The sequence below is a fragment of the Colius striatus genome, chromosome 7 (assembly GCF_028858725.1).
Source record: "Colius striatus isolate bColStr4 chromosome 7, bColStr4.1.hap1, whole genome shotgun sequence".
In the NCBI taxonomy this organism is placed as follows: domain Eukaryota; kingdom Metazoa; phylum Chordata; class Aves; order Coliiformes; family Coliidae; genus Colius; species Colius striatus.
Window position 1 is genome coordinate 28,564,494 of NC_084765.1, and position 7,766 is coordinate 28,572,259.

Here is a 7,766-nt window from a genome sequence, read left to right on the forward strand (position 1 = left end):
AGTGTGCTGAGCACTCATTTTTACAGCTAGTTCATGCCATGCTTTTCTCTACTGCTTCACTTCCTCCCTCCTGAATAAAATAATTGTTCCTTGAGCTCAGCACCGTGAACCAAACATCGCTACAAATTAAGATGACCAAGAGATGATGAGTAACAGAAAATCCAGCTAGTCCCATTCAGCATAAACAACTATTTTGAGGTGTGCTGCTCAGGCAGTGATTAGTTTGCCAGCTGTAGGCAGAGCTACAGAGGAAATTAAAAAGATGGAGTATACTGAAAACTGCAGAGGGAAAGAAACATCATCAGGGTACACCAATTCATAACACGGCAGGGACAGAGTGGTGTTTAGACTAAAATCTGATGGATTTTAAGATTCTTGCCTCTTTGAGAGTTTGCTCATCTGTGAGATGTTTTCTGTACTGTCATGCCAGCAGCAGAGTGGAAGCTTTTTTTCCTTAACAGGCAGAAGGACAAAGGAAAGCCCTGCATAAAAACAAGGAAAATATTGCATTTTCAAGGTCCTTCAGGATGCATCTGTAGATAATGATGACAAATGATTCCTTCAAAATACCAATAAAGATAATAATGGAAACAAGCTACGCCTAGAATTCACCTCAGCTTTAGATTCTAATGGCAACAAAGATAATAGCATAATGGAGTCTATTAATGCAGTAAGAGACAGAAACAGACAAAAGGATGAAGAGTTACTTAAAATCTCAATGTGATTTGTACAAAAGAGACTGAGGCAGGAAATCATCACTGAGTCAGGAAAACAAGAAGAATACACACTGAAGAACAGAAGTACATTATGGCCTCACTACCTCTACTTGCAGGTAGTATGAGTAGCATCTCCAGTGCCCCCTCCAAAATGAGATATCTCAGCAAATGCCATTAGGTGGAAAATAGAATGTTTTTAGACATACAGTTCTTTTTGTCAAGAAACATCAAATACTCAGTCCTCAAACTGCTCCTGTCAGCAATGGAACATTAGCCAAGAATATTCAGTAGGTTTACAGTAGGAATTCTACTTGAAAAAGCAGCCACTTAGAGAAAACATCCCAATAATTTTGGCACTTAACAGTATTACAAGAGACATGGCAGAGCTAGTTCCAAGTTCTTCATCCTGTTTTAGATGATGCTGTGACCTACAGAAGATACCTGCTTACGGTAAGAGATTTTTGCGCCCTGGAGATTTTCTTACATCCCTGGAAATAATAAAAAGATCTGAGAGAAAGAAATCTACACTATATGCACTTCTAAACAGGATACTAGTCACCTTATCATTTCACACCTAATGCCATCTGCTAATGCAGCAAGGCTGGAGTGTCCTTTTGTGTCACTTCCTCTGATTTTAAAGAAAATTTCGGACATACTAAAGAAATAGAAAAAGCATATTTTGAGCTGAAAGTTCTGGAGAGGAAATTGAGAATATTCAAGGATGAGACGAAACAGATGAGGAAGTAGAAAGCCTGGTTCATTTCTGTCAAACTCATCACAGGATGGTAACACAGGTTCTGCCTGAAGCCCTCGTGAACCCTGAGCAACAAGGTAGGCCTGTTCTACGTGCACCAAAATATGAAGTTGTCGCTAAGCTCTGCTGAGAACAAGGAGATCATACTTGTATCATGGGAATCTGCGACCTCCCTAAGGGAGACTGACTACTAACTTCACTAGGATGGTTCAGAAATGATCTTGTAGCCTTTAAAGGCCTCTCCTCTACTGATTTATCTTCTCATATGCTTTTGAGAACCTATCTTGTGCTTGCCCATGAAACCTCAGCCTCCTCTTTTTTAAACTTGCCCTGGTAGCTCTCTTAGACTTTCACACATCTGTAAAAATCCTCAGAGCCACAATATTTTCCCTCCTTGGGAAACCTGCCAGTGTCAAGGAGTCTCTGACACGTGGGACAGTGGTGTGGTAGCAGAAGGGCTGTGTCACTGCTCCTGATGGTCACTCTCAGAAGCGAAAGCTATTGCAGCAGAAGCAGTCTCTGTTACACATGCATGGTCCATATTACAGTGGAGCCTTTGATTGGAGACAGCAGTATATTACTTCTAAATAGAAAAATACCGCTACTAAGAGAACAAAGACTTTCAACTGAGATTAACATTTTATTGCCTGGGCCGTGGGTATCAAAGGGCTTTATGGCTCTTCTGGAGGCACTTCAGTCCAGTTGGATTAAAATCAGCACAGCTGTTCCCCAACTGGTTTTAAAATGCTTCCAGCAAATGCCACTTCCTGCTGTTGCTGTCCTTTTGGAAGCTGCACCATCCATCTTGGCCTAGCTTAGAGACTTGCTCCTCCACTTCCTTCTCCTCTTCTGCTGTGTTTGTTTCAGACTGTGCAATCTCCATCCCTGTGTCCTCCCAAAAACAACCTTCAGCACAAAATTGATGCGTAGATGATGGGATGGTAGCCAGTACACAAATGAAATTGCACTCACCAACAAGTGAGGCTGTGAGTATGGCAGATGCCGGGTTCCCCTCTCTCTGCTCTCCCTTCTACACTAGGCTTGGGCACAAGGAATGTATAGCTTAAGCTCTTACGTGGTTCTTAAGTGTAGCTCTTAAGTGGTTCCTCCTGCAGTGATGAGACAAGATGAGCCCTGCTGGAGCCAGCCAACTCCTTAGCTGCCTTGGGGCTACTCAGCAGAGGCAGCAGGACAGGTATTTCCTTGCACAGGCCATATGGAGGTGAAACTTTCAGATGGTGAGGACTGCACAACCCACAACAACAAGTAATCGTTTCTGCTTCTGTGACTGATGTGGTGCGGAAAGCTTTGGTAGCAATGCAGGGCTGAAGAGGGGCTGGGAGACTCAGGCCTCTAACTGCCCTTAGAAGTAAGCAGTAGAGTGTGTACATTTGAAAGAGAATAGTTGAGAGTGGCTGTGCTGAAGAAGCCAAAACAGCAAGACTGGAGCAGCTCCTCTTCTGATAAAGAGGTGCAGAGGAGTGATCCTGGTGGGAAGCTGAACAACAGAGTGGCAGAAACAGGGTTCAGAGTTTGTCTAAGCTCCTTTGATTTCTCTCTAATGCACTGCATCAAATAAGACACTTGCTGTGCTCTAGCCTATATTTCACTCCATCCATAGGATGCAGACGCCATCTGCAGGAGCCATTAGAACCAGTCTCCTGAAAGCTACAACAGCTGTAAAGCGATTTGGTGCTGGCAGTCAAAGAGGCATCAGAAAGGAGACTGCCTGTGTCCCTGCCTGAAGCTCACCTCACCGCACTTCCCCCCCGAGAAGGCAGCACTACCTTTTTCTTTGTGGAGAGAGTTCCAATGGTGGGTGGTAGCAAAACTACTTCTCAGCCAGAGTCCAGGGGCAGAGGAGATTGGTTGACTCAGGCACCTCTCCTACCTTAGGCTGTAGATTGAAGGTCTCTCCCTAGGTAGGTGGGGGCTTCCTACCTCCAGGAAAAGTGTGCTTGACAGTATTTAGACAGAAAGACTGAGTTGTCTGCTCCCACAGGTGACTTCTCTAATATGCCTCCTGGGTTCTCTTAAATACACAGGTCTATGGAAACCTTGCTAGTTCTGACTTGATGACCTTTTTCTAGGGCAGCTGATATGGTGTTCTTATCTCAGACTTCTGATAAAGCTAAGAAGGATGCATATCATTTTGAATGGTCATTAGCATCATGAGTTGGGTTTTATCTTGATAAAAGCCTCATTTTGTGTAATATATTAAAAAGTCCTGAGCATTTCTCTCTGTCCTTTGTCACAGCATAGGTAAGGAAATACCAAGACTGAGCTGAAAACAGAACCTGCTGTGAGCCAGGTCTCAACTCACCAGAAAGCAAAACATAGAAAGTGGCTTGTCCTGCCATGGAGGTTTCTATGGATGACTGACTATTGTCAGGTGTGGATAAGCTGTCATCATATTGGAAGCACTTAATAGCAATGAGCAGTTCCAAAGAGCTTTACTGCCATCCGTATTTCCCTTGCACACTAGGGAACTGCAGTGTCCGATGCTGAAGGGTGTAACTTTATGACCATTCTTGCCAATTGTTTGACTAAATCTCCCATTTTTCTTTCTTGTGGGTGTATGGAATGTATTCCCTGCTGCCATCCCTCTCTGAAGGGACAGAGCTCTGGGCTCTCTGCAGCTGGGATGTGTCCAACAGTGCTGCCCAGCACTCAGCCCTCCTCGCTTTCTTCCCTCCAGATATGAGAAATGCACATGGTAGTACTTGCCAAATTTTCTCCTGCAGTGAGTAAGGAGAGCATGCAATTTGGCTCTCCAGAGCATGTATGAACAGACGGCAGGTAAGCTCTACCTTCCTGAGAGGAAAAACACTTGCTCCCAGAGATTTAGGGCTGAAAGCTCAGCCTTTTGGGGGGCTTGCAAAAAAATCCCAAGGTAAGAAAGCTGAACTGTGCCTCTCCCCTCAGTTTCCAGCAGTGTTTAGGAAAGAAGGCAACAGATGCCATCCATTTAAAGCAAGTATGTCAGTAACAACCACGGCCTGAACCAAAACAGATGTCATCTCTATGGCTGTTAAGCCTGACATTTCACAGACTGCCCTAAGTGCTGCACAGTGGAGCTTGAGGTTCCCCAGTCGCTTGCTGTACTTCCTGAAATGAAGACCTCATGCTCACAACTCAGCATCCAGTTAATCTGCCATCAGCACAAAATAGCCCTTCTTCTTCCTAACATCTCTGGGAAGAGACTTTGCATACACTTTGACTATGCTGAGTAAATAGAAAACACAATTTTTCAAGTTCCCTAATGATACAGGAGGACTAACAGCACTACACCATGAAAATAAGTGCCTGTTTTCAGAGTAGTAAAAGTTTGCCCTCTTATTCTTTTGTGATGTGATCTATTTGGAAGCATGTTTACTCGAATGAATTTCTCTTTTGGTATTGCCAAACCCTTCACAGCAAGGTTGTTCTCGCAGATGCTATTGGGGCAGGATCCTGTACACTAGCACTTCTCTGACAAGTAAAAATAATTTGCAACTTAAAAGTAAAATGTACTGAGCCCTAGAAATAAGTTTTGAAAAGCAGCTTATCTGATACTTGAGCCTGTCTTTATAAGAAACCTGAACTTTAGAATAGTTCATGTGCTATCTCTAGATATTTACAAGACAAGATTATCATCTGATTTACTGAGAGCCTGATGAATGCTTGGGATGAACTTTTGGAGGGGTTTTAGAGTTCTGTACCGTCTAAATGGCAGATCTCATAAGAGACTGAAAGAAATTTCTTGACCTCCCGAATGCCAGCATTTTAGAGGAAAAATTATCACAGCAATTCAAATCATTATCAGTGAATCAAGTAATAAACATCAGTTTGAGGTAATTAATATCCCAGAGGAAGAGAAATCTAGGGAGTGTTATTTCTCAGTGGAGCCCTAGCATAGGTAGGGAACTTGACTCTCAGTGTCTTTTGTGTCACTGGCTCACGCAGCACAAACTTGCTGCTGTACAGCTAGCGTTAGGAATAAGTGCTTTCTCCTCTGGCAGTTACTACTCTACTTATTTTGATATTAAGGATTTTACATAGTGATTGCAAGCAATATACAACCAAGACAGAAGCTTAAATTCAAATTCTTGAAGATTACATGGTGGTACTGGGGATACCTTATTAAAAAATAAATTATAAAAGCAAAGATTGTATCTCAAAACATGTGGAATCAAAACTAAATAGTCAGGTTCATCATGAACTATCCAACCTGCCATGCTATTAGGTTACAGCTCACCTATTTCCTGTGGCTTTGCTGCTGTGGCCCAAGACATAGGGGAATGCAACTACTTCATTTTGTTTTTACAAATTATCCAACATGAATTTTAGTTTGTTACTGAAAATATGCCAATGTCAAAATGTCTCTGTGATCTTTTCAATTAGCAGCTCCAACTAGCTCCAACTTTGGCACAGTCTATGCATAGATTACTATGTGTCTTACCCACCTTTGCAGATTTGCTTCTAGATCTTTGACTCTATTGATTGGATTGACCTAAATTTCTTAAGTAAATATTCTACAGAGCATTCCTAAGTTTTCATGCTTAATCTCCTAAATTCACTCATGAAGGGAAAAACAATCCCCTTCAGTTGCTGTGTTATTTTTTTCATCTGTAGCTTAGTATGAAGATTAAGTTTTATTCTTCTCCTCTAAAGATCTCTCACCACCTTAGGACAACTGTGTAACATGTACTGCATTCAGGTTCTAAATACAACAATCACATGCAAGTCTGTGTGTAGCCAGAATTAGAAGAGATTTTATTCAAAGGCCTGTATTTCAAACTGTTGGATCTTCTATCTTTACAAAAAAGAAGAAGGGAAGATAAAGGAAAGGCACAATTGAAAGTGTCTTGCATTACACTGGTTTATCTCATTCTGTCTTGGTATGATCTCGCTTTCATATTATACTGCTGTGGAACACAGACCCAAGGGCATTATTTAGCTCAGCTTTTTCCACAACAAAACTGCTTTCTCTCTTTGAAGGCTGAAATAGGGTGAGCAACAACATTGAAATTCTCTCTATGTACTGACTGCCTCTTGCAGAAGCAGCATGAAGTAATTCCTCTATTCACATTCTTATCTTCACTAGGACACTTCCATTTAGCCTGTTTCTGCCAGCTTTAATTACAAATCCACAATACTCATCTCCATTTTTCTTCTGGATAAGCCCTGCCTTGAATTGTACTTATTTCAGGATGTTGGATCTCAGCTAGGAAATGAAAAAACCATTCTGGAAACTACAAAAATATGTCTTCCTAGATGGCTACATGACACCTTAAAGGACTCCATGATTCTGAAAGAATCACACATAAAAATACTAGTATGCAGAGGGGTAGCTCTGCTGCAAAGGAAGTTTTGTGTATAGAGTAAAAAACAAATACAAAATGGCCAAACATGTTAAAACCAAATATATATGGGATTTGCTTTCCAGAAATCTGCCTGTTACAGAAGAAGGGTGCAAAATCCAAAACACTTGGTGCTAAAGGTTCAGCATGTGAACAAGAAATAGTCCACACTCATGTGCCCGACCCATCAAAGTCAGCCTTCACACAACAGTAGAAGATGCCCAGAAATCATTTTGTCACTAACACCCTGTGCACTCAGCCTTGTGCAACTAGAGGTTTCTTTCACAAAGGAAAACAGTTGTGTCAGGGATGGTGCAGAACGCCCCTGGAGATCTGAATTTGTTAAGAGACAACCTGCCATCATTTGTCTGCCAACAAATCATCTCCTTGTCCCTGCACCTCCCAGCACAGACCCCAGAAACTCCTGCCAAAGTCCTCTGGGAGCAAACGCCTGGCCAGCAGGTGCAAGGCTGCACACGTGCAGGGGAGCAGAGGGCAAAACTGCCCTTTGCACCAAGACACCAGGCTGCAGCCCTCTCTCAGCTTGCAATGAAAAATGACTGCACTGATCCAACAAAGGTAAAAGCTATAAACAAGATGCCATAAATAAATAATCTGTTCAAAGAAACAGAGCTTTTGACATCCTGAACATGCTTCACGTGACTGAAATTGGGAGCTCCTCTAGACATATCTTGGCCACATCCTCCACCACTTGCCTTCCTACCAATCTAGTTCCCTCCAGCTGCAGTCTCTCAAAGGTATGCCAGACATCACTGCCATCTATAACAAGTAAAAAGATGGCAAAATGAAGATTGCTCATGCAGTTTTGAATGTAACTTTTATAATCAGTGTGTCAAGTCATTTTGTCACAGTTCAGGAAGGCAATGGCAGGTCAAAACAGATGCAGGCAAGAGGGAACATGAGAGGCTGAATCACAGACATGATTTTGGTAAT